We start from the raw sequence: 27687 nt of genomic DNA, 5'->3' as shown, positions 1-27687 counted from the left end.
AACTGTGATCTACTATTAGGAATATAGGTAAACATGACCAATAATATCTAAAATAAGTATATCGGTTTTACGTTATTACCCAGCGTGTGTTCCTTTACATTGCTATGTATTTTGTAAGGTAAAGTTAGCAAAGTCTTTAACAAAATATCAGGTCTTCATAGAGGGAAATAAAAAGGGTTTTCAAAAAGTGCGCTGAAAGCTCCAAATGTAGTTGCATCCTTCAGATGATGTCAGCTCATCTTAAATCTAATTTTGTTTATTTACCTACAACCACAGCAATACCTCTGACAACTTGAAAAACGTTTTGATATTAGTGTTTGTGTTGGTTTTGGAATATACTTCATCTACTCTATGAAATAAATGCAAGCACTCTCAATAACTCAAATAATGATTGGATCTTTCCCTATTTTAGAAGGCTTTAAGGCACAACAAATACCATTGTGAGTTCACAGCTTACATATGAGGGCGTCCCAGAAACAACTTCAGTTATTTGTAATATTCTAGTTTTTTTACATACAAGTTTTCTTTACTTAGCAAAAAAGACATTGGATATTAGCACTTTGTAACTAATTAAGGCAACCCTTAGCACTTTGGCAGGGTCGGCTCCTCCACTAGGCCAGAGGAGCGTCGCACCACTGCTTTCTCGTAGTGCGAGAAGCAGAAACATAGAATGGTAAAACTACAATTTTATGTTTATGCTTCTGGCACTGCGAGAAAGCAGGAGTGTTTGGTTGCGGGTAGGTGGGCGGGGCTGCTCTGCGAGCAGGGAAGGTGAGGAGTGGTGTGCCCACTCCTGAGTGAGCATGACTGGTTTGGTCGGCCCTCTGAGGCTGCCCAAACCAGTCATTTGCACGTTGGCCTTTCTCCATGCAGCCTACATGGAAAAAATGGCCTCCCTATAGGTGCCTGGCTGGGCGCTGTCCCGACCAATCACAATGCTGCCATTGCAACGTTGTGATTGGCTTAGGGGAGGAGAGGGAGGCTGCCTGCTTCCTGCTCCTGAGCAAGAGCTGAGAAAACGCGGGACCCAGCCGGCCGGCGGACACGTATATATTTAAAATGTATTATTACATTTACCCCCACATGACCCCCCACACGCCCCTCCTCCCCACCCATGATTAATGCCGGCCATGACTGCATTTTGGCAAATGTTGTATATCTAATCCACTAATATTAGGCCATTAAATCTGTCAGGCAAATAATAACAGAGAGCCTGCTACCTAAATCCTGCTGTACCCCTAGCTCCGTTGAGTAGGGAATTCTACTTGGTTTTTAAAAGAACCCTCACCCACTAACACTAGTTAGTGGTATGCTTCATCAAAGGGTTCCCACCAAGACGCCTAATGCATCTGAGTGTGCTACAACGCTTCTCAAAAAATTTATCCTGGTACACCGTGAAGGTGAAGGCACAACTTCACAGAGTAGTCAAATGTGAAAGCGTTTACTAATGTATATGTAAATCTGCATGAGTAAATAAATAGTAAAAGTGCATTCCTGCATGCTAACATTTTCCTTTTGTTTCTTCACAAGCAAAATATTTTTCCTCATAGAGAAACTGCTTCACACAAATGCCACGAGTTCCTGGGAGTGCCTGTACCGTTTCCATCCTGGATAAGGAGTTACTCCTCCCCACCTGGACAGGATATAAGTCCATGTTCCAGTGGATGTTTTTGCCCCTATTTCTTTATTCAAATGTACATTTAAACTGGTTGTTTCAAACTGGTTGCCCCAGTGATAGACTTTCAATCATACATCTTTGCATTACAGGAAAATAAACATGAATAGGAGCCGCGTAATACATTTGCACGGAATACATTCAAGTACAAAAGCGCTTTTCAATATACATTATCCATTTACATAGCAGAGTGCGCCATTTTTGCCAAGAGTTTGTTTTTCATTTGGATGTGCCTTAATTGTTTCAGCAGCTTTATTTTGTTATTACACACCTTTGTGAGCGTTTACTTCGGCTGGAAACACCCCAATTAAAAAAATTGTTGGAATATATTAAGGCATTAGGGACCAATATTTATTTGTTGACTTATGAAAATATCAATTCGACATGGAAGCCTGAGGCATATTTTCATCTTGAAAAGTCTAAAATCTACTTTGTAAATCTCCAAACTGTTTGCGTATTCTGGGGAAAAGAGGTTTGGCTAAATCTAACACCCATGTTCTTCCTAGCTCTTGGGTCGAAAGCATGCTGGGACACCTCTCCCTTGTTCTATTCCTTATATTTTTATATTTTGCTCTGTTAACATCAATCAGCCACTTAATATTTATCCAGTTTAGCGTTAATGTATGAATGAATAGATCAGTAATGGGGGTTGATTATGGAAATATTGGCAGTTGAATTCCAAAGTCCACTAAATGGTGCACTAGTTCTTAATAAAAAGCATAAATTAAGAAGTTGCAACAATTTCGCATTCAAACATTGTTTTGTTCTCTGGCGTTTATATCCATACCTTGGTTTGTGATAAACCTGCATCTGTTACGGTGGTTGCTGTAGTGGCAGTGGTTGTGGTCGGACTAGTTGTGGTTGAAGTAGTGGTGGTTGGAGTTGTGGTGGTTGGTGTTGTTGGTGTAGTTGTCACAGTTGTAGCAGTCGTGGGAGTGATGTTTGGCTTACAAGGAGGAGGACCAACTGGTTTTAAAGGTCCTTTTCCAGGCCCTCCAGGTCTTGGCTGTTAGAAAAATGTTTACATATACATATGATGGCACATATTATTTGCATAAACATAAAAGCAGTATTAACAATGAAAAAATAAAAGATATAATACACAGTAGTAGGATCCCACATAAAGCGTGCAACTTATTTTTTACATTGGGATCATTACTTACTTACACACTATAGGGTACATTTATACAGTTTCAAGGTTTTGCAGTCACTGTATGTTTAATTCTACTGAAACAGTGTTAACTGCTATCATATATTAGTAATCAAAGAAATGTATATGCATAATTTGCAGACCATGGCTTATTCGTTTCCTCAAGGAGGAGGTAGGTAATAAGCCTCAACAAAGCTATTTGCCTTTTACATTTATTTTTCAAATTCGGTTCATAACCTTTTTATAAATTGCTGCCAAATACATGAGGTGTTAAGCGCGTAACTTTGTTGCATGCTACAACTATTACAGTGGATGGTGGATCTTCAGTTCTTTGTCTAATCCATGTACTAGTTGAATTGTGATGATCCTCAGTCCATTGTAGAGTATTGTGGTAGCGTGATACCCCACCAATGAGCTACCAGTTCTATCTATTTTTCAGGCGAGGGGATACTTCAGGCGAAGCAAAGCCTTTGTAAAGGATAACATAGAATTCCTTGGGTATCATCTCCGTGCGGGGCGTAAAACTGCATGTTTCATACTTAAATTCTTGCTGGAATGGAGTGTGCTTACGAATAAATTATAGAGTTGGCTTCTGTTGTAGAGTACCTTTAGAGTATCTTGACTTGAGAACTTTTAGCTCTCTTTGCCTCTTACACTTGATGCAATCAAAAGGCAAAAGTGGAGTTTACTTGAAAATACATAATAAAGAGCTAAATTGCACCTGCTATATAATTTAACACATACATTTGGCCCTGTGCATGCTCTAGCCTTTATATCAGTAAATGCAAATGTTGTCCTCACTGCACCATTATCTCCTAAATGAGAGAAAACGTGATTCAAGTTTTAAAATTGCATGAGATTAATCTTTCTTTATCAGTTGAAATTGTGGCTCTTTTAAAAGTAATTGAGCATACTACTCTGGGAAGACCGGTCATGCTGCAACTGCAGAAATATGGCAAAATTGCAAAACATTTGTCAGTTTGCACTAGTACATGTCTTAACTGATAATTAGCATCTTCGCTGTTGCAAAAACATGTTGTCACTGTATTAAAAAAGCAGATCTCTGGAGGAGGTAATAAGTTACAAAAATATTTTGCACATTTAAGCAAATAGATTGCAGCAAAACTACAAAGACACAATATTACAACAACATCAACAAAAATAAATCCATGTAGCAATTACACATCACAATTAAACAATGGAAATACAAGACATCCCACAACGATGTCAAAAGACATCCAGCAACACAACACACTAACATAAAAATTCACCAACATAATAACCACCGTCACAAGCCGAAAACACAACTGTATAATTCAGCAGCATCTCAATGCAACACAATGATAAACCAAAACAAAACAAGACAGCTCAGTGTTGCACTTGTATTATGTTTTGGGTTGGGTTGTGTTAAATAGTTTTTACGTTTTTTGGTCTGTGTTGAAATTTTGTTATGGAGATGTGATATTGTTTTGTGGTTTTGTTTTTATTATGTTGTAGTAGTGCGTTGGTATGTTGTTGTTCCATTGTGTTCTCGAGTGTTGAGGTTTTGTGTCATTTTTTGGAATGTTGCTGTGCTGTATTTTTTTTGTTGAATTGTTTGTGCTTTTGTTTTCAGAAGAGTCTTTTATATTTTTGTGCAGTACTGTATTGGTGTCACTGGTATGCTTAATTCTGTAGTGGTTGTAGTTTACGTTATGTTCTATTGTGATCTTTTGTGCTTATTCTCATTATTGGGTTTACTTGCTGTACTGTGTGATTTTATCTTGCACGTCTTCGTGTAAAATTGTGCTGTGTTTCTGTGTTATTGTTATGGAGTGTTCTTACTGCGTATTGCATTTTGTCTTGTTGTGTTGGTAGTGTGCTGTGCTGGTTTAGGTGCAGATGGTGTCTCATGATATGTTATTGTCATAGCATGTTTTGTTGTTACTGTGTTGTTATAATGCTGCTATGCCACATTTTGTTGTGGTTTTTATGTGTGTTTTGCCAAGTCTTAAAGTGTAGTTTTGTTGTGTTGTTGTGTTGTGTTAAGGAGCTACTTTACAGACTTTAGCAACTGCTGTTAGTTTCCAGCCAAAATCAGCATAATGCATTAATGTTCAGGTAAAAGAACACTCATTCACCACTACCAACATTGGTAACTTACATCCACTACAGCACTTATGTATTTTAGCCCCCTGCAGGCTTTATTTGCCCTGGTATATGGAGTACTATCGAGTGCAGTGTTATTGTTTAAAGCATTAACCAAACTGGTCATCACATTTGTCATAATGAACATTTAGAAAACCTAGCATCTTCTGTGTACATGTAAGTCTTGCATTATTCAGTGCTTGATTTTGAAAATTAAATTGCACTCACTGGTGGAGGAGGGTGTCTTCCTGGTCTATGTGGCTGAGAAGCCTAGAATGCCATCCGAGATCACAACGAACGCAATGGGAAAGAAGAAGAGAAGATAAGAGTTAGAACCTTCCCGCAGTGTTTCAAGGTAAGTTGTGTAATGAAGCGATCATCACGAAGTAAGTTTGGAGCAAAAGTTCCCTTTTGGTTTACAATTGTCTCCTTACTAATTTGTATACATTTTCGAAATAAGCTGTTACATACATTTTCACATTCTGTTCAATGAGGACCAAGTAAGAAAGAGATCATAGCAGAGTTTGAGAGGATTTCTGAGTACATCAAACTGATTGCCTCGCTCAACTACCTTTCGCTGCAATACGCTTGCTAAGATTTAAAACACGGCTTGCAGAATGGCAAATACCAGATGTTGCCTTTCTCCATGTTTTATGTTGTATTATATAATATTGTTTAATTGATCTGGAACAAACGCCTCGCTTGACCTATCTCTAAGTAGACAATTTGTGATTTTGTTTTTAAGACACAGTCCTAGAGACAAGTCGGACAATCTCACACAACAAACTAGCGGGGTGACTAGTGACCTCCTTATCGGTTCGTTGATCCTAGAAGAAGGGCATTTGCAGCTACCAGGGTCTTTCCTCTCTTTCTTTCATTGTTTTGTTTTGTAGGAGTACCTATCATAGCCAGCCTTGTTCCATGTATTCTGGGTGCAGGAACTTGCAGGAATACATTAAAATGTGGCAACTTAAGGATGTTTCATATAGTTTCAAAGTTTTTGAGGATTTTGTGATACAAGTGTGGATAAACCTGGCACAGCAAAAAAGTTGTCAATAATCAAAATTGCTTTGTAATCTAGCTGATTCCCTAAAGTTTAGATTCATGTCACAATTATTTTGAGTTGAAATGAGTTCTGGTCCTGTGCATGTGATTTTTTGCAGAGTAAATGCTGCACCACAAAGAGCGGCTGACTCGCACGAAAACCAGCATGAAATAATGCAATTAATCAAGGAAAACGGCGCGTGACAGCCACCCGCCGCACCGAGAATAGAGCGCAAAGGCTCCAGAGCGCCTGAGGGAAAAAATCTTGAAAACTCTCAGAGATCAACAAAAACGCTCGCAATCTGCAGAAATGACATATACATCAATGGCAACAAGCCTAGAATACGACGAGTTTTACAATGGCAAATGACAGTATATATAAAGGTCTGAGAGAAATAAACGTGACTTATCTCTGGCTGCAGCCGCAAAGAAAGAGGGAGATTGAACAGCGAGAGAGGACTATCAGTGCCTAGGGGACCTGTGATTGGAGCATAGAGCAGGGGACACTCTGGACATGGACACTCTATTGTTTTTTGTGATATTCCCGATGCATCGTGGGAACTGTTGTTGTTTGTTGACTTTAAAATGGCTGCTGTCTTTGAAGTAAAGAAAGATAAAGCATAATCCTTGCCTCCGAGTCCTTAATAGAATTGAAACTTTCCGTTACGATAGCTAGGAAATTTTTCATTCTTATCCACTTCTACCTCTCTCTCTCACCCTCACCTTCCCTACCCTCTGTTTTATTTCCCACCTCCACTATGCTGACATTCCTCTTGTTTTCGTCCCATGCTTTTTACCACTTTTGCTGGCTTTTACTTTAAGTCTTACTGCCTCAGTCAGCTCCTACATCCTCTGCTTCACCAAATAGACAACTCAGCTATGTTGAATGCCTGTTCACATGTGAATTCTGACACCTCTTCCCCCATTCTGTTTCTATGTAGCCACACCATCAGTCTCAAGAGATTGTTTCACTGTAAAGTGCCCTACCTCCCCACTGTACAATGGCTCTGTTGAAAAATGTAAGACCAATACATACATAAATAAAAAATGTGTCATATCCTGCCGAAGTGATACAAGCAGGGAGTGTATTGTATTTGAAGTAGATTGTACTTAATAGGATGAAATTCAATCAGAGATGTAGAGAAGTAAGTATATCTTTCTCTCTGATGAAATTCTGCCCTTTTGCATTTGGCTTGCAATAGCCTGGGAGAATATTATTGCCACAGTTGATTCAAGCAAAGCATAAAAGAGCTCAGACAAGATAGAAATGATGTGTAGCGACTGTAAAAACAGTTTAGCAGTAGTGGTAGAGACATGCACCAGAGTCAAAATTTCCATTCAAACTCCCTTTTGTAGCCAAAAGGAAAAAAGAAACTAACTTATAAAGAAGAGAAGGAATATTCTACCTGCTGTGCTTAGAGGGAACCCTGCTTTGCCTCTCATAGGAAAACTCTTTAAGGGCTTCCAACCTGGGACCTGAATCCTAGCTCCAGGAACTTGTTCCGAATCACTGGAAGATAGTGTTCTGATTTATCCTACGTCACATGGGTCTGCTGTGCACAGCTCTGTGCCTACTGAGGAACTTGCCTACTGCATCTGAGTGCTTGGGGGGAGATAGCTATGTCTCAGAGAGCCCCCCATACCAATTGGAAGGCAACTAGTGTCTCACTAATAGGACTTTGGAGAAAACATTAGACTCTTAATCTGCTGTAGACTGCAGAAATCTGCTGTGAAACTTGCTTCTAAACTTAGAAGAAGTTGAAACAGTACCAATAGAAGGCACCAGCTGCCCAATTAAAGGACGTCCAGTTAACTGTACAATTAACAGGACCGTTTGGACTTGTTTCCCATGGAGGGAAACTCGCTTACAACTTTATATCAGAGTTGACTTCACTCTGTGTGTTTAGTCCAGACGATTCTTTAAAAGAATCTTCATTAAATGTTTTTTTCTCTTCTGGAAAATTTTAAGTTATCGGACCTTTTATCTTTTTGTCAGACAAAAGTTCCATATTGGTGGGATCTGGGTGATCATGGAGTATTCATTTGGGCGCACATATTTCTAAGTGGTCCTTGCACAGGGCACTAAACACACCACTGAGGTGGGAGATGGTCCTGGTGTCAGCTACAGCAATGGAGGAAGAGTGCAAGAGGTGCCCATCTTCATGGGGATTCGGCACTTTGACCTCTGCCCTGGAGGGCTGTTTCTGCCTTGTCCTGCATTGAAAGCCAGGCAGAAATAAGAGTAGCAGGAACTATTGACATCGTGTGGAGACAGGATTCTTTTTGCAATCCATCCCTCTCTGGATAGCGCCACCATACTGTGACCTTCGAATCTGAACCCCACCGCTAGAACAAAATAACCTTCAGTAATATAAAAGAGATGTGGCCCACCTGGTTGAGTTCACCACAAGGAACCGGCCTTCTATCTGTGCCGACTGTCGATTTGTGGTTGAAGAACCAAATTCTGAAATGTATACATTTCTTCAAAGTGCCTACATTCGAAAGGATTACAACAAATTGTTCTGACTCAGTTACAGTGGGTGTTAAATAATCCACTCTAAACATTGCGGTTGTGTAGAGCTTGACTGTTATTCACTCGGAACCGAGGAAAGGCGACATTTTAATCTCAACTGCAGCACAGGGTTCGAGTCAGCTGTAGGATTTTTTATTTTAGACACTGGTCATAGATGTGTAATCACGTCTGAGTGGGTTTTAAAATAGCCATATACTTGCTCCACACTGCCGCGTTTTTTAGTCCACACAAAAAGATCAGACTTATTATCTACAAAATATTTTTTGTAACTCAAACGATTAAATCTTAAATTAATAATAAAAGTTATCACTTTGCTTGTTGTAGGGAACGTATGTTTTTCCATCTTGCTATAATTTATGTATAAAGGGCCACGGAATTTGATTTCCATATAGTGTTTACCATGGCTTTCCAGACATAATGCTATCATGTCTTGGCTGAAATAATTTCACACAAATCAGAATGAAAATTCTAATATTCCTACCTAACAATGGCAATAACGGCAATATTTCGTTTATCGACTTTATGAAAGAACACTCATATATTTATTTTGAATTCTTATGTTTATTGATATTTGTCTTTAACATTCTGTATTTTATGCATTGTACTCAATGTCTGACGTGTCTGAAATTATTTTCGCAGGGCTGAGATAACTTAATTTATCTAGATAAGAATTGGGTGGATTTTGGCACGTTTCTTTTGTAGTAAATCGCAAATTATTCCCTTATCGTCTAAAAGTAGGGCATGGGGTATGGTAAAAATGAATTGATAAAAAAATAAAATCATATGGGTCTTTCAAAATAATTTAATTCTAGAAAAAACAATACATGTATTGTAAGTCCGTTGGTTCTCTATAAAGCATGGGTTGCAATTAAAGCATTCCTTTGGAAAGTCAAAGTTATATGATAGTTCCATCCACTTCTACTCATATTTTTATGTCATAAAGTTTTTTTAATCAAGTAAATCGCCCTTAGTTCTACAAAATTACAATATATTCCTCCATTGTTCATGTCTCTTTCCAGACACCCGATTCAAACTGCCTCTGAGGGCTAAAAGGGGGGCTTGAGGCAGAGTGAGTTAGAATGGCTACCTAGGTTAATGCACCTGTTGTGTAGCCTGCTGGGCACAGGCTCGGATTCTGGTAAAATAGCGCTGATATGAGTGTCAGTGTGCTGGGAGACAATAGTGATAACGGTCTGGTGTAACTAGTGGATCACAGGCTCAGGTAAAGTTAGAATGTGCCCGGCACCTACAGACATTTGCACTAAACAACTGTTAAAAATTGGGTTTCCTGTTGGCTAGGGTATGCCCCTAAGCCAGGCGGGGCCTATCATAGCCTGTAAGACGTCTCAAACTAAAAGACCGCTTTATACGAGCCATCTCAAAGGTGACATACTCCTTCATCAACCACCATACGATACGATACGAGGATATTACAAGAGGTATCAACACATCCTCGGACCTCCTGTTTTGGTCCATCTACACATATTTTCTATAAGTGAAGGAACATACGAGTTTATAAACAGTTATAGGGGACATATCCTTTGGAATCATCTCTTCAGATCTATTTCTGATATTCTAACATACGGATATATGGACATCTTTGACTAATTAGGAAACCGTTGTATGGACTGGAATTGCGCGAATATCTTCACGTAGAAATAAACACAGCATAAATCGGGAAAAAGAAATCTGTTCTAAAAACCTTGAAAAAGTCACCGGGTGTGACGAAACACATGTCGGCTGTTGCACATGTGGATCAAGACCGTAAAGCCATGGACAATAATTCCAAGCAGTCATTCCAATATTATGTCTACTGAATTCTTATGGTCTTAGTCTGTAAAACTGTGATTTTTACTTGATGTATTTTATATATTAAAATGAAAATGTTTTTTCTGCACAAATCGATCTCTGTGTATTGCCAGTGAGATACTGATAAATATTAATTACAGTTTACCGGTACAGGATAAATTGAGGTATTATTGTTGAGTGCCGGGATATGTTTATGCTATATCGTCTTACTCAGTGATTGTTCGCATGATCTGTGTTTCTCGGTACCTAAGGTAGTAGGGTACTTTTTTATCCCGAGTGGCACCGTAATTAATTGTTCTTGCTACTAATGGAATGAGATATTCAGAAAAAGTTTGAATTACTGAATCTGATTGTATACTGTCTTCTGAAGTGCGACCAGTCATAATTATGCAAAAACAACAGTTGATGGACAGAATGCAGAACAATGTCATACATTCACCCCAGTACAAAGATCTGGGCCTAAATCCATCGTTTTTTTGCTCACCATGCCGTTCCAGTTTGAACCCAGCCATATGCAAATCTGTCTTGACCCTGTGCCGCATGGGAACAGTCCAGCCCGAACTGCCAAGCCAGGTCCTCCCTGGACTGGAAACAAGCATCCTAGGACCGGTTTCGGGGTTTCACCCCTCTTCAGCCAGGATAGCTTGATAGCATGATTCAAGAGGCAAACCCAGAACCTGCTGGTAAGTATGCAGTACTACCTCGCAGCATTGCTTATAAAAGGTGCAGTATTACGGTTCACAATACTGGGATCCTCAAAGTATGAAAATACAATAATTTAGGGATTCCAGCTTGCTTCTACCACTCAGCAGCAAAGTTGGAGTATTTGATACAACTGTGCAATCCAGAGGCGGACAGCAAAATTAAGCGCGGTGGGGGGGGCAGGGGAGGGTGGGAGGGGGAAATTCCAAAGATGACGGAATATGTATAATTAAATAAATAAATAATACATATACCACCGTCTGTCGACTTCACTTCGCCACACCCCGCCTCACCACACTTACCTGTGCCGGCCACTGCTGGTGCATTCTCGTTTTGTAGCATGATAACCTCTATGTTGCTTTCTGAACAGAAAGTGTCAGCAGATCTTGGACTCCAAGTCAGCTATCGGCTAAAACCTTGGGCTGGATGAAGATGACTCTCTAAGTCAATCCCTGGCATAAAGGCACATTGACTCCTTCTTCTCTTAGGTAAATGTATGCCTTATTTGTTTACTTCTTTATTTACAGTTCAAAGTGTGAGGGAGGGGATAAAAACAAAACGTGGCCCACGCTCTGCTAAATGACTGTTTTGAAGAACAGTCGTGCTTGTGGCAGCATCCGCCTTGCGGGAGCGAGCAACAGCCACTTAGCATGCGCGCCGCTGCTCGCTCCCGCAAGGTGGATGCCACCACAAGCACGAGTGTGTGCTTGAAAATGAGCAGAGCGACGGCTAAAGGCCCTCCTTGCAGCGCATGTGCGCTGCGTAGGCGAGACCTAAAAAATGAGCACCATTAGTCCAAAATAAATAGGGATGATCATGCAAAAGAGGCCTTTTACTACATTGTGTTAGTAAAGAACAAGAAAAAAAGTACGGAACAGTGATGTCATCAGCAAAGTTCCCAAAATGGTCACCACACTGTAGTCACTGAAAGTCTTAAAAAAACGGAGGTGGAAACTGAAAAATACATTTTACTATGGGGTCAAAATCAAGCGATACTGAATGGAAACAGCAATTGCATGGCAATGCCCAGCACATTATTGGCTTACATAGACTGTCTGTTCCATTGAAGGCAACAGGCTCCTGTTGGGCGATTGAAAACACTGGGATTGATTCCGAGTTAGGATAAAAACTCGGATACAAAATTCCAAATCGTTCAATGATCACTACAACCTGCTGTTTTCCCCTCACAGATTAGGGCAGGTCAAACCTCCTGAAATTTATCAGGGAAAATGTGCATCAAAAAGAAAAACTTGCAGATTTTGGTGTGATTAATTCGGAATCATCTGCATGTTATGCCTCATTTCACCCTCCAAAATTATGTGTAGAGGTATTTACCGTACCTGTTAAATACCTCACCCATGGGTATTGGTTTTTACTGTGTGCTGTCAATACCACCCCCAGACCAGCCTTCAAGGAATTAGGGCCTTAGTGGTAGAAGAAGAGACAGAAACAGCCCACTCCCCAAGGCCCTTTTGGACAAAAACGTTTGAACTTCCCCAAGAAAAGTTTGTTCCCCAAGCACAGTTTGTTCCCAAAGCACAGTTTTGATGAAATAATGGAGCGCATTATTATGTGAAACGGCAAACCGAACTTGCTATATTTATATCCTGTGTTTTCCCAATTTTCCCTTTGCTACCCTGATGCTAAAAGCAGACCACGACTGACATTCACCACAGACCAGAAAATCTGGTGTGGACAAACTCAGCAAAACAAAGGAAGCCTATCTCACATAAACTGAACAGCTAAGTCACCCACCTCCGGAGGAATTACACAATTAAGCAAACAATTAGAGGTAACGCTAACTAAGTGTCTGGCAAGTTAACCTCCCACCCGAAATCGCCCACCTGGCCGCCTATTTCAAAAGACAAAGCCACAGGTCCGGAGAGTTTTTGTAACAATGTCGTTGGCAAGGAAACACCTCCTCGAGCTGAGATGAGGGGTATTTCGTACACCTACTACTTCATTTGTACAGTCATATGATTAATCCCGACAAAGTCTGGCCTTGCAGAGCAAGCTATAAATACGAAGTCTCGTTTGCTTGCAAATATACACCACGCTGACTGAGGCAAGCTCACTCAATTCACCCTCCCTAGCTCGGTAAGTGGCTGCACACTATGGCTAAAATCTATGGTTTTGTGTAGGGGGCATGGGTCGCAAGTAATGTCGCTCAGCAGGGCCTGACTAGCCATTCTGTCACTTTCGTATTTTCAATGAGAGTGGCTGTCCAGGGGACCGATTTCGGGGGAGGGTGGGCTGCCATGACTCAACAATGCCCCTTTGCTGCCTGATTTTATCATTTGTTCCAGAGCTGGTATTGGTGTGCAGCTAGGCCGCGGTGGCCTCGTCACCAACTGCTATATCTACTTTTTTGTTTGATACCCTCGGGCTCTTGCTGCTCTGGTGTCAGTTAGGAGGCAGAGAAAGGAAGAGGTAGAAACAGATAAAGCAATGTTTACGGCTGAGGGCCACAATAATTAATCCCTCATAGAGTAAAAATATAGGGCTCTCCTGTAATCCTGCAGGAATGGGGTTACAGCAACACATTGGAAACGCCCCTGAAGAAGAAAAGTTTTACATTTGAAAGATACAAACATGGTTGAATCACGGTTCCTATATAAATCAAAAACTCTGCTCTATGATATATCAAATATTATTATTGTACTATTTCATTTACCTACTTGTTTTTTTCACATTTATTCGCATCGATTTTTGTGTGTGTGTTAAAGTTCTTTATTGCATTTTGCAAGAGATTACATCTTGTAAGCATAAGCATCGGGCACATAATTACAATGACCGGATAAACCATCCTTTTTCGAATAATGTGTGACAGCTTCAGCTCAGCGATTTTTTATTTTACTTCTACCATCTATATTGTTCAACAAAAAGAAATTGTGTACATGTATGGGTGTTACATGAATGGATAGGTTGTACATAACTTCTTACTTGTTATCGGTCGCAGCAGTAATCTTAATTTCTGAAAGGCAGAGGTATGCATTCATATTATTTGTCTTATTTCTTTGATGAACCTTTTGGATAACAGGTTTTGGCCCACCGCATGCTTTTGAAGGACATCATCAGCACGGGCAATCAGTCCATAATGGATAAAGAAACTTTTCATTTCTTTTTGGATGGTATTTGCGTATTTTGGAGCATATTTACAAGGGCTTTATCTCCGCTTTTTTGGCTTTTAAAGCCAAAAACAGCGGAGATAAAACTATCGACCTATTAACAAGAGGGTGCTAACATGCATTAGCGCATGTTAGCACCCTTTTACCCAACGCCTCCCTTTGCATCTCTAATGAGATGCAAAGTGGGCGTCACTGGGCAGGACAACCTTGTAAATATCGCTGATGTTCACATTGCGATATTTACAAGGCTGCCCCAGCATTTTAGCACACGTTAGTTTTTGGAGAAATCCGTAGTTTTTCTCCAAAAACTAACGTCTGCTAAAAAGCAGACTTACCTATCCCTAACATTGGGGTGGATTATGCTGATACGCCCCTGTGGGTCGTATCTGCAAGGTTATCGCCGTTTTGCAGGGACAATCGCTGGAAAACCAGCGATGTTCCCTGCAAAACGGCGATTTCCCCACTATCTCTGGAATTTTTATCGCCCTGGAGTAATGCGTTGTTAATAACGCGTTACCAGGGCAAGAAATTCCAGAGCTAGACGGCGATAAATAACAAAGCGCTTAGCGCGCATTGCTTTTATTTATCGCCGTCATTGTAGATATGCCCCTTTAGGGGTACAGTCGAGGCTTTGGTCAGAGAATAGGGTTGTGTTTCTTTGCGATTGTTGTATGGGTTTAGACTGGTCTATAATCTTAATTTTTTGTAGACTAATGCTGTGAAATGTGTCTTAGATCTTGCTGAAGTCAGTAACTTTTGTGGCCACAGCTAAAAGATTTCGTGGACCGACCCGACAATTTACAAGCAAAGACAGCAGCTCTTCCTACAGCTGTCGACCACTCACCACAGAAACCTAAGAGTAGGGTTTGGTGGCTCAGTGGACAAATGTGCCCATACAGGGAGCTGTGTTCGACCTAATGGTCACAGGTTCAAATCCCAGCAGGTCCACTCAGCCCTTTATCTATCTGAGGTTAATAAAATGAGTACCATTGAGTTGGGTTAAAATAAACATATGTTATTCAGCGCCAAGATGCCTATGGGTGAACGTGTACTTCACAAATACACATGTTATGTTAGAGCTAAATGTCAATTCATGCAACATTGACATGCAGAGGCGTAGCATTGGAGCCAGTGCCAGCAGGGAAAAGGCCAACTTAACTTCAGGTTGGCTAGTAAAATGCAGACATAATAAGGATTCAGTGGTTTACTCAGACCACTGGGCCCCAGTGCCACTGCCCCTGCTGCACCATTGTCTCAATATTTCTGCAAATCTTGTTATTTTGCATGTTGCACTGCAGAAATAGTGTATCAATATTGCACAGTGATATACCAAAGCAATAGTTAATCCGACTCGCAATTTTGTGAAAAATCATAGGGTTGCAAAAAATTCTGGTACAGCAAAGGTAAGAGTAAGGAGGTTGTGAGTAGGAAGCTTCTAATCCTGGGCTGGAGAAGGTTATTGCACATAGAAGGCATGGTGGACTGTTCTAGCTCTGGCTTACCAGAGGCATTCCTCTCTTGCTATCTAGGAGATATCTGGACGCCGGCTTGGGGGAGGGTGAATACCACCTAGACCATGCTGCTGCCAGGTACTGGGTCAGTACTGGATCAATTATCAGGGTCATTTCTGGGTAGGTCTATCTGGTTCCACTCTTTTGCATGAATGTATCACTTTAAATATATTCACAATGAAGACCATCTTTTAATAAAACCAACTTACTTTTGCATGTTGTTTTTATATCAGAAAAATGCACAATATTCAATAAAGCCCATTAATCAGTTTATTTATTATCATTTTATTTTCAGAAACAATTAAAAAACAATGAGGACTCTACTTTTGGTTGCTTGTCTTCTGGCCCTAACTATCGGAGTGATGGTAAGTGGTGCATCATTATTGAAGGTCATGGATGAATCAATAGCTTAGGTCATCATATGGAAATCATAATCTCTTCCATAAAGCCCTCAGCAAACAATGTGAGATTAAGACTGGGCCTATGGCAGACAATATTTCATGGTCAAATCTGTTTTTATTGGATTAATTTTTCGCAGAAGGGATTACAGTTACCTGCTGTTCTAATGTTTATCCTGTTTTCCTGGAAGAGCAGGATTCTCATTCTGCAGTCGCACCTTTCAGTAGAATGTCCAACAAAGGAAGTATTTAGATTCATGTCACCTATAAAGTGATTTGTGTAACATTTAAAGACTGCTTTTTTCTCTCTAGCCCCTTCTGCAGTGCTTTGTAGCAGACTTTTGCACTCGCCTTGCATATTGCTTTCAGAGTGTGTGGCTTGTCTATAAACATCTTTGCAGTTGCACCACACTCCTAAACAAGCTTCTTTATGGCTTCTTTGATTCATCTCCTTCCCTTAGTTGTTTCTTGCTTTCCTTCTTCACTTTTGTCTCATATATGACTCATTCTCTCATTTGTCCAAACGACTCTGTTTTGCAGTTATTTCTCTGTCACTATTCTTTAACTCACTTCCTGGTTGCCATCAACTGAGACCTCTCTCAGATCTCTCTGTTGTTTACCCTGGAAAGTTTGCAAACTTCAATTTCTCACCTTAATCCATTATTCTCTCTGTGTCTCATTGTCTTTGTCATTAGCTCTGTCTGTCTCTTTCTCCTCATGTTATTCTATCACACAGACTGTCTTTATGTTTCTCAATTTCACACGTGCCCTATGTCTCACTCTGTCCAGTCCCCACTCTTTCTAACGTCCCCTTTCTGTTTCTGTCTCTCACTCTTCTCTGTTTCTCTCCCTCGCCCGCCCCCTCCCCCCTCACTCGCTGTCCCTCTGCCTTCAGGAACATATTTCTAGGGCTCCAAGCAAATTATATTTTTCCCCTCCTACAGCTCTCCCAAATTGCTGAAAATAGCTATTTTCCATGCCTTTTTTAATTATTTTTACACCACGTCGAAGCCCTAGCCCAGTCAGTCTTCAATTAAAGAGAGGGAACTTATCTATTGAGCAAACATGGAGTGCACTGAAAGTTGATCTAAATTTAGAAAAAAGCTACATTTTCAAATAAGCTACCACTATTTGTACTTACATGTTTTTGGAAAGAATATGAATAGGAGATGCAATAAAGCTGCTTGTTTATTAGAGTCATGCTATTGCACATTCTAGAAGGCATGACAAATAAACCCGGTTTGTTTAATTAGCAGCTATGCCTCTCAAAGTATAGTTAATTTGCATTTGTTTAAACATACCCATCTGTCGGCCTTTGGTTTCCACCCTTTGTCCTTGGCATTATTTTCTACAGACCTCTCCAGAGAATCAACTGGGCATCTGAGTGCTAGACATGAGTGCACTGTCTCCTTTTAAATCGCTTCCGTTTTCCTAAATCCTATAGATTTCCTTCCTGACAAGTTACCCAGGTCCATGCATGCTGGGCTGCTCCAGTCTGGGTTTTGTCTTTAAATTCTGGGACTTGTTGTCTTGTATTATGAAACAGGACTACAAGTCCCACAATTCAAAGAAAATATCTTGAACTGGAACTTAGAAAATTGGCATCTATGCACATGCTGCACCTGCGCTATCATGAGAAGGAGTTCCCTCATTTGCATGGGGGCAAGGCCCCATGCAAATGAGGGAATCACTTTGCCTCTGTGTTCGTGCTGTATTACGGACATGGGCGCAACGGCAAACAAGCCTTTAGGAGGAACACTGAAAGTGCGTCACAAAAAGCTGGTGCACTTTATTGCGCCTCCTAAAGGCAGTCCTTTGGGGGGATGAGGCCCTATGGACACCTCAGACATTCCCCTGCTAGCTGGGGCAGTCACTCACTGCAAAAGACACACAATTGATGGGTGGAATGCAGAACAAATCAAAACATTCACCCCCAGTCAATAGATCTGGGTTAAATCCATCATTCTTTTGCTCACCATGCCACCCCAGTTTAGACCTGGCCATATGCAAATCAGTCTTGACCCTGTGCCTCATGGGAACAGTCCAGCCCGAACTGTCAAGCCAGGTCCTCCCTGGACTGGAAACAAGCATCCTAGGACCTGTTTCGGGGTTTCACCCCTCTTCAGCCAGGATAGCTTGATTCCAGTGGCACAGTGAGCCCAGGACCCTTGTCTGGGCATACCTGGCGCACTTAGGGCGAGAAAGCAAAAGACACACAATTGATGGATGGAATGCAGAACAAATCAAAACATTCACCCCCAGTCAATAGATCTGGGTTAAATCCATCATTCTTTTGCTCACCATGCCACCCCAGTTTAGACCTGGCCATATGCAAATCAGTCTTGACCCTGTGCCTCATGGGAACAGTCCAGCCCGAACTGCCAAGCCAGGTCCTCCCTGGACTGGAACCAAGCATCCTAGGACCGGTTTCCGGGTTTCACCCCTTTTCTGTCAGGATAGCTTGATTCCAGTGGCATGGAGAGCACGGGACTCACGTCTGAGCATACCCGTCCCACTCGGGGTGACAAATGCAAAAACAACAGTTGATGGACAGAATGCAGAACAATGTCATACATTCACCCCAGTACAGAGATCTGGGCCTAAATCCATCGGTTTTTTGCTCACCATGCCATTTCAGTTTGAACCCAGCCATATGCAAATCAGTCTTGACCCTGTGCCTCATGGGAACAGTCCTCCCCGGACTGAAACCAAGCATCCTAGGACCGGTTTTGGGGTTTCACCCCTCTTCAGCCAGGATAGCTTGATTCCAGTGGCATGGAGAGCACGGGACTTATGTCTGAGCATAGCCATCCCACTCGGGTTGACAAATGCAAAAACAACAGTTGATGGACAGAATGCAGAACAATGCCATACATTCACCCCAGTACAGAGATCTGGGCCTAAATCCATCGTTTTTTCGCTCACCATGTCGTTCCAGTTTGAACCCAGCCATATGCAAATCAGTCTTGACCCTGTGCCTCATGGGAACAGTCCAGCCCAAACTGCCAAGCCAGGTCCTCCCTGGACGGGAAACAAGCATCCTAGGACCGGTTTCGGGGTCACTGCACCTGGCTGCAAGAGGATCTCTAATCCCCTTAAAAGTGCAGGAGGGATGCCACCAGCACAGTTAAACACAACATAGAACAGCTTATTAACAGCTGCTCTGTATTTTGCTTGAATGTGCTGCCCCTAGGGCAAAAGGAGCTCATGGCTGCCCTAGGGGGAGCGCATTCAAACTAATATGACACACTTTCCTTGTTTGCTCCCGGCACACCTTTTGAAAGGTCCACTGTGGCGCAAACAAGAAAGTGCACTGTATTTGTAAAATTGCCCCTGGTGCCCTATTGCCTTGTGTTTTTTTAACGTTTCGACAGAATAATGATTGTGACTGAAAACTTTGTAGCCCTAGCCATATTTGTACGTTTCCCATTTAAACCTCAGTTTGATTTTACATCAACAAACGCTTATTGGTTGTGATCGGAATGTTCCATTATATTATAACTTCTTTGTAATCTGTAAATTTGGCTGGCGCATTAGTCCAAAGTCTGTCTAGTATTACAGTTTTATAAAGGTTAGTGATTTTCAGTGGATGGGACACGCTGCTTTGCTGTGGCGGGTTGTATTATTGTCTTCTACCGTAAGCACGTACCACTCAAAAAAATGTTTGATATCTTCAGCTCCATATGGCAAAACGGTCCTTTACCTGATTTATCCATTTATTCTATGTTTAATGAAAAACATCATGTGCACTTGTCCCATCTTGGCTTGTCATTAGTAGTCTGCAATCTATAATTTGCCATAGATAAGTATCTATGTGTAAGCAAGAGGTGTTTGGGGGATTTTTTACCAAAACTGTGGAAATGTCAGAAGACTTTTCAAACAGTGCCCTTGTATTATTAGAAATTAGTTTTTATAGTCTGAATCAGAGCAACTTAGAAAATATTTGCTGGTCGGATGTGCACACACGGCGTTACTCAAGTCGCATTTGCAAGCCGCCGTTGTTGGTTTTTGTCAATCACATTTCCTGCTATAATTGTGTAATAACGGTTGTCTTTTTAATGTGTTCTAACACCCATGCTATGGTGACTTTCTGTCTGCCACATTACCAAGTACAAAGGTATATTTATTCAATATATTTTCCTTAAGCGCTTTCCTCTTGACATCAAAGTCTATCAATTAAATCCTGGACCTCCCTTATTCTTAAATGGCTGTGGCCTATAAGAGGCCACCTCTCTGCAATACAATGTCGACAAGGTTGCTCTGGTTTATCTTGGAGAATAGTCACCATAATGCATTGAGAGAATTGTTCATGTATCAATAAACACTATTTTCTCTATGTATGTGAGTATTAAAGTTCAAAACAATATAGCAAGTCTATAGACGCCTTCATGAGATTGGTACAACCCAATCCAGGGACATATGAACTGAAAACACATAATGTTATATACAGATGATTTAGATAACTTTTTTATGTTTTTTCTTTTTCAGTCACATGACAGAGGACATGGAAAGAGAAAGCATCATCATCGTCATCCTCCTCGTCATCGTACAACTACTCCTAGCACAACTACTCCAACCACCACAACTCCAACCACTACTACTCCCACCACTACTACTCCAACTACAACTACACCAACCACCACTACTCCAACCACCACTACTCCCACCACTACTACTCCAACTACAACTACACCAACAACTATTCCCACTACAGCACAAGGATAATCATGAGAATAGGTATGTAATGCACACATTTGGAACCATAAAAAGTTTCTATATAGGCCAATAAAATGCATTCGCGTTTTGCAATATATCGCCTTGACACTGGCAAAGGGAGTACAATTGTCAATAGGAGGGAATTTGCTGGCTTGCAATTCCTGACCATCGTATAATTATATATTTCATATGTTGTTACTGTTGGTACAGACTTAATGCCACCTGTATCCACGGAATTGCTTCAGAGTGTTTGAGCTAAAGACCCAAGTTAGTTACGTTAAAGTGCAAAACTGCCTATTATTTTCTTGAGCACTCTAGAGTGATCTACTGTTTTCTAAACAGCAAAAAACAACTGAATGTTCAGACGACATATGAACAGCACTAGTTTTCATGTCAAATGTTTTGCAAGACTTGTTGATGTAACATAGGGGCTGATTAGGAATGGCGCTCGGAAACGGGACCGCCTGACTTGCTGTCGGTGGTACGGGCATGTCAATTTCAATGCGATTGCCTTCAAGGCGGTCAAAAAGCTGCAGTCCAAAAAAGGCACATTTTGCATATCCCTGCACTATGTGACAGGCTCCATGCGGTACCTGCCACATAGTGCGGGATGTGGAGGGGGTCCCATGTCCTATGTGTGCTACTGAATGCACCACACATAGAAAGAGGGAAAAACGAGGACAAATGTAAACATTTCTCCTTGTTATACCTGCTGTGGGGAGGCATAGGTTTTTGGCACTGCCCCAAGTTTACGTGATGTTGTAAATCTGAGTTAGTGTCAAAATCAATAGGTGTTGAGTTGGAATACCCGTAAAAATGCCCTTGGAACGCCTTCTTGACCAGGCTGGCTTGGCGTCGCCTCATAGATAGGATTGAGAGGCCTGCGCCACCGGATCGTCATAAAAAGTGACGCTCTGGTGGTACAAGCCGCTTGTAAATGAGGGCCTAGAGATTTATGAAAAAATATGTGGTAAATTGCCTGGAAATTCTATAATACCACTTGGCAATGGTAATACCAGGCCTGATATTACCACACTATCTTACCATCCTACTCATGATGGGGCTTTGTACAATTTGAGGATATTGAGAGCGAATGATACACTCAGTCCACCCCTTCCTATGCCTTCAACCCTTCATCAGCTGAAGTCTGGCAGAGAGAACCATCCATGCTTCTCTGTGCCATAGGTGATAGTCAGACTGGGCAAGCTGTGCTTGTGCCCAAAGCACCCCCCCAAAACCTCCTGGATGGTCCACCGGTAAAATCGGGCCTGGTGTGTCAGCACCCAGAAAATCGCAGTCTCCTAACACCAAATCTGATGTGAACGTGGGGAGAAGTAACCCACCTGAGGATGCTTCTCTGCCCAACTCATAATTAGGAGCGTGCAAAAGTAATGTGAATTTCTTTTGACTAAATACATGAACATTTTTGGCAAAATAATGCAAAATTACACGTAATTATGCAAAATGCAAATCTGTCATTTTGTGCTATATTTTAGCGCATAATATGTCTCACATCAAACTTTGGTGCGATAACGTATTAAACAAAAGCACCAAGAACAACAGCCACTCGTGTTTTATTCTTCAAATGTGTTTGAGGTAAATTTCTACTGTGAATAATGTGTTTTTTGTGGTAGGCAAAGTACCCTAATTGAAGAATTTTGGATAACAAGAAATTCACAAAATTATGTAAATCTCACTGGCATAATTCAAATTCCCCCCAGGCCTACTCAAAATTGACACCAGGCACTTGTATATATGGAGCCGACCGAAATATTAATAAAAAAAGCATTCACAATTTGAAACTTATCAGTTTTGAGTTGACATCCTTTATATTTCAGAAACTTCTGTACCAACCCAATGAGTTTGTGCTGTACAAGACAATGTATAATTAAACCGATATGTAAATAAATATAGTGCTAAGTCAATGTGCCTTGTCTGTGAGTCATGGATGCAGAAATGCATTTGCAAAGGCAGCAACACACAATTCTCCATCAAATGCATTATAAAGAACAATACTGGACTCTGTTTTGAGTTTGTAAAGAAAAGATCATACATTCAAGGCAAATAATTTTGAAAAGTGGACACCCATCTGAATCTGGAATGTTTTTGAAATCATATTGTAAAACAGAAGAAAGCCACTGAATTGCGATAAAGCTGCTTGAATGAATAAATGAACATATCGAAGAGAGTTCATTTTTGCTGAAGTGCACATGAGGATTTTCCATCCATTTTTGGCCCCGGAGGTACTTTTGTGTTAGAGAAGAGGCCCCAAATGTTTCTATCTGTTCTATAATACAGATCACGCTGGAATATATCTTGCACCTGTTCAATCCCAAGGTGGTCTTCTTCATGCAAATGAGGCAACGCCTTTACCCCTATGACCGCACCATATATTACTGACATGGGAGTCAGGGCAAGCAGGCCATTAGGAGGTGCACCACCTATGTGCCACTTATGAAGGGGGTTCCAAAAAGCCTCAGGCATACTCTGCACAAGGATCCAGTCAGATAATGAACCTGCCTGTGGGCGGATTCCTGCCCTCTCCCTAAAACCAGAAGGATGGGTGGTCCAGCTTTCAGTTCCACATGAGGGACAGTGAAATTTGCCAAATGTGGTACAACCATCCACCGCGTGGAATTACGAGAACGCAGTGACCCACGAATAAAATCTTGACCAGTAAGTTCGGCAGACAGGGTGAAACTGGTATTACCCGAACAATTACCCGAACAGTCACCCTTCACGCTGTATCTAGATTTTGGCAGGTATTTTGAAATATCACCAGCACAAACATTGTTTCTGACAGAAAATGTAAACCCTTTGCATGACAGCAAAAGCCTGCTAAGGACACAACAGTATTGCTGGTTGGTATAGGGCAGGGGTCTCCAACCTGTTCTTTAATGGGAGCTGCTTATGGTTAACAAAAGTCATCCTGAGCTACTTATGTTATCAGAGTTCTAATAGTGATCACATCGGACACGATTACATTTGTGAACTACGTATGCAAGATTATCAGCAGCGATCACCTCATTACATAAGGCATGGGTGCCAGCAGTAATGTAAAACATGTTTTGTCAGTGTGGAATGCCTCTACCTGGGTAACACATAACGGCCATTTTTGCAATTCTCCAGGCACCAATTTACTCAAATATATTTACTAAAATCATTAATAAGTGTCCCCAGTGGCCTATGATTGATCACTCAAATATCAGCTTTAAATATATTTTGGAAATGTAAACATGGTTCTTCAAACATCAGTTAATGTGTTCTGAAAATAAACACATTTGTATCTTGAATATACAATTTCAATTTTTCTATATATATATAAATGTAAACATGCAAAAGCTTCTAATTTAGTAGGCTGGGTTTCAGACAGGAGAGCTACTTGTAGGTAGCTTAGGAGCTACCAGAAGCTCTCGAGCTATTCATTGGAGAAGCCTGGCATAGGGTCATCACCCTGTTACTGCTGCATCCCTCAGTAATGCAGGCAATGTTTTCAAAATATGCTGTAACCCAAATACTTATTTAATGTATTTATTTATTTAAAAAATCTGTAAAACACGCATATAGCTGTTAAAGTGTCCTGCCACTTGAACCCTGAAATATAGCATCAGGCAAACCATACATTCTATTTGCCAAAAAGCGAGGTTTTGAGTGCTTCAAGGGGTAGGGTATTCCAGATTTTGGAAATTTGGCAAGAGAAAGCCCAGTCACCTTGATGCTGTTTGTTGACCTCAGAAAATCTTAAAAGTACTCAGCAGATGATCTAAGAGGGAACGCTGGGGAGTGCCATTGAAAGAGCTGCTGAATAAAAGAAGACTTTTTGTTAAGAAGAGACTTGAAATAGATGCAAAAACGTTTGAAGATTGAGGGCCTTATTTATGAAGGCCTGCGTCACATTTACGCCACCGTTGTGTCACTTTTAGTGACGCAGAAGCAGCGTAAATAATGCGTCATGTTACGCCATATTTACGAAGTGATGCATCTAGGCAGATGTGTTACTTCATAAACCCTGCGCTACATTATACCTGCGTCAGATATAATGTGTGCAGGGTGAGCGTTCCCCTGCGAGAGAGGGTCGTAGGAGTGGCTGAGTGAAATCTATAAGATTTCACTGCGCCACTTCTAGGACGCCAATGCATCAAAACCTGACGCAGGCCCTTACATTGCTTGAGTTGAGTCTGTTTTCAGACACACCCCAGCAATGTGCCACTTATGCAGCGACAGATACGTCAGTAATACTGACATATCTGTAATTCCTTGCGACATGATACTTCATACAGTAAATATGATGCATCCAGCATGTCGCAAGGAGGGCGCACTGAAAAGTGTTGCATCGCTGCTTTCACGCAGCGATGCAACACTTCTCATAAATGAGGCCCTGAGTATTTGCGTGCAGGAAGTCACTGTAATCTACGAAGATGTCCAGAAATAGGGGTACTTTGTGACAATTCGAACAAGACATAGGCTGCTTTGTCTGGAACTAATTTGAGTTGGTCGGAAACCATGGAAGAATGACTCAAATAAAGGGTAGTAGAACATTCAAGGTGGGTTATACAAAGAGCAGTTTCCTTTGCTTCCAAATGGCAGACCATGTCAGGTTTGCAGCAACACCACTTTTGTAATGGGAATACAAAAAGGCACCTCAGTAGGAGTCTCATATGGCAACATTATGAGACAACGCACAAAATTCTGAAAGAGTTTTATGTACTATGATATGTTCCATTCCACATGCTGATGGTTACAGATATGATCAAAGAATGACATGCACGTTCGGCTTTGCAACTGTATTTCTACACATTTCCCATGAGATTTTATTGCTTTTTATCAATCATTACATTATAGCTGGTTTGCAACTATTGTGTTCATTTTACTACCAATTACTGATGGAAAAAGCATGTCCCTTTAACAAATTCTTTTTATTTTGTCTTATAGGAGGACGTGAAATTGCCACCCTGGACCGTGATTTTAAAAGACTGAGAAAGTTTTAGTATGAGAAATTACCCTGCAATGGTGTAGAGCCTCAAATGTCTTGTAATTAAACACGACTATAATTCTAAATAAACTCACGGTATGTTGCTGTTATTTTGTATTGCCAAGTGTTTGCTCATTTATTAAAGATTATTGCACTGCCCAAGCGTTATGGGAAAATATTATCTTGCTTCAGAGAACGGTACTGGGCTCCATCGAAGGGCCATTATTCGAGATTTTTGCTCCTGTCACGCTGAATACATTTGGAGTTTGGGAACCATTCATTGACTACCAAAGGTACCACTGCCAACTCCACCGCTGATTATTCACTGCTGGAACCCCAGCCCCCACAGGAAGCGTGCATCATGGAACCGGAAGGCACACTGAAATGTAGAGTTTCATATACCAAGAAGTGTAGGGCCTGATTTATAGTTTGGCAGATGGCCATCGTCCATCAAGATGGCGGAGGACAATATGTCAGTCAGCCTGATGGACTACTGCCTTACAAATTGAAAGGTCACCGCTGGTCCAGTGGCTATCTCTGTATCTTCAGAATATTTGCCATAGCGGTTCCTCTGAAGGTACCAAAGGTTTGGTGGAGAGGCGTGTTCAGTTTTGACAGCCTTCCAACTCACTTTATCTTTTTAACAAACTTCAGAGTGTGAGTTTGGTTTTGAAACTCAAATAACTTAGAAACCCTAAACAGAGCGAGTTTTTCCCCCCTGGGTATAGTGGTCATTACTCTTAATTTTTGTGTTCATCTCATGCTTTTTTTGGTTTTGACGGACAGAAAATAAAAGGACATCAGCCCATCTGCCTTGAATAGAGTGTGAAACACTTACTCTGACAGACAGCACTCCAACAGAATGTCAGAGTAGGCCTTCCATCCATGAAACCGATGTGGGCACTGCTGACAAAAAGCTGACAGTCTGCCTGAGTAACAATAGGTGGGTGGACCAAGAGTTTGGTGAACAGGTTGATATGTCACATTTGTGATAAAGTACCCTGTCCATCAAAATCTAAACCAAGGACTAAGGGCTGTACTTAGAGTCTCAAAAACGTGACAGATGTTCTGTCCACTGTGTTACACGTGCACTATAACCAGGGCCGGACTGGGAACCAAAACCGGCCCTGGCAAAGTGCTCGGCCGGCCCCCCACGGGGTTGGGGGTGCAGCCGAGCTCTTTGCCAGGGCTGGTTTTTGGCCGATTTTGTTACAGGGCCGATTTTGCAGCTATGCTGCAAAAACGGCCCTGTAACAAAAACGGCCCCCAGGGGCCCAAAACCGGCCCCACCCGTGCTGCTCACCGGGGGATTGCCCGGTGCCCCCTACGGCCAGTCCGGCCCTGACTATAACCTATGTAAATTGACTGACTCTAAATATGATCCTAATTCCCTTTACTAGAGTACCATCTTCAACCCAAACAGCATGGCAAACCAGTTATCCATCTTGATAATTGTGCCCCTGCCCTTTCTCTTCTGGCTTGTAAAAATAGCACACAGCCAATTCTAGTTAAATGGAAAGAGGGCACAAGCTTCAAAAAGAATGGGTCAATCTATCGAAATGGGGATGGTGGTCTAGTCACTCTGGTATCTGTTAGTGTATAGTTAGGAGATTAAACACAGGATAATATTAACATTGAATACTGTGAGAAACTGGGTTGTAGGTTGAGGAGGGTGTGAGCCCTTCTCAAGCAATAGCCACAATCCCTATCAGGGTGAACAACAAAAGTCACTAAATTAACCTTTGCTTAACCCCTGGTAGCTTGGCATAAAGGTGGTCAGGCTTAACTTAGAGGCAATCTTTAAAGTATTTATGCAGCACACAAACGGTAATAAATTGAAAACACAACACCAGAAAAATCCCACACCAACTTAGAAACACAGATTCAATTGTAAAGAATTATTTGGCACCAAAATGAAAACA

The 27687-nt window shown here is 41.3% G+C and overlaps 1 long non-coding RNA gene across 1 annotated transcript; it reads left to right on the top strand.

Annotated features, from left to right (window-relative positions):
• Nucleotides 1-13094: 13094 nt before the first annotated feature.
• LOC146866300 (uncharacterized) lies at nt 13095-25852 on the top strand. The gene is made up of 4 exons (XR_014976787.1): nt 13095-13137; nt 15975-16044; nt 20566-20814; nt 25726-25852. It is a non-coding gene; the product is annotated as an uncharacterized LOC146866300 (long non-coding RNA).
• The last annotated feature ends 1835 nt before the right edge of the window (nt 25853-27687 follow it).

Source organism: Triturus cristatus, chromosome 2_1, assembly GCF_964204655.1.
Source record: "Triturus cristatus chromosome 2_1, aTriCri1.1, whole genome shotgun sequence".
Classification (NCBI taxonomy): Eukaryota; Metazoa; Chordata; class Amphibia; order Caudata; family Salamandridae; genus Triturus; species Triturus cristatus.
The sequence above is the reverse complement of the archived record's forward strand: the minus strand, read 5'-3'. Positions and strand labels throughout refer to the sequence as shown.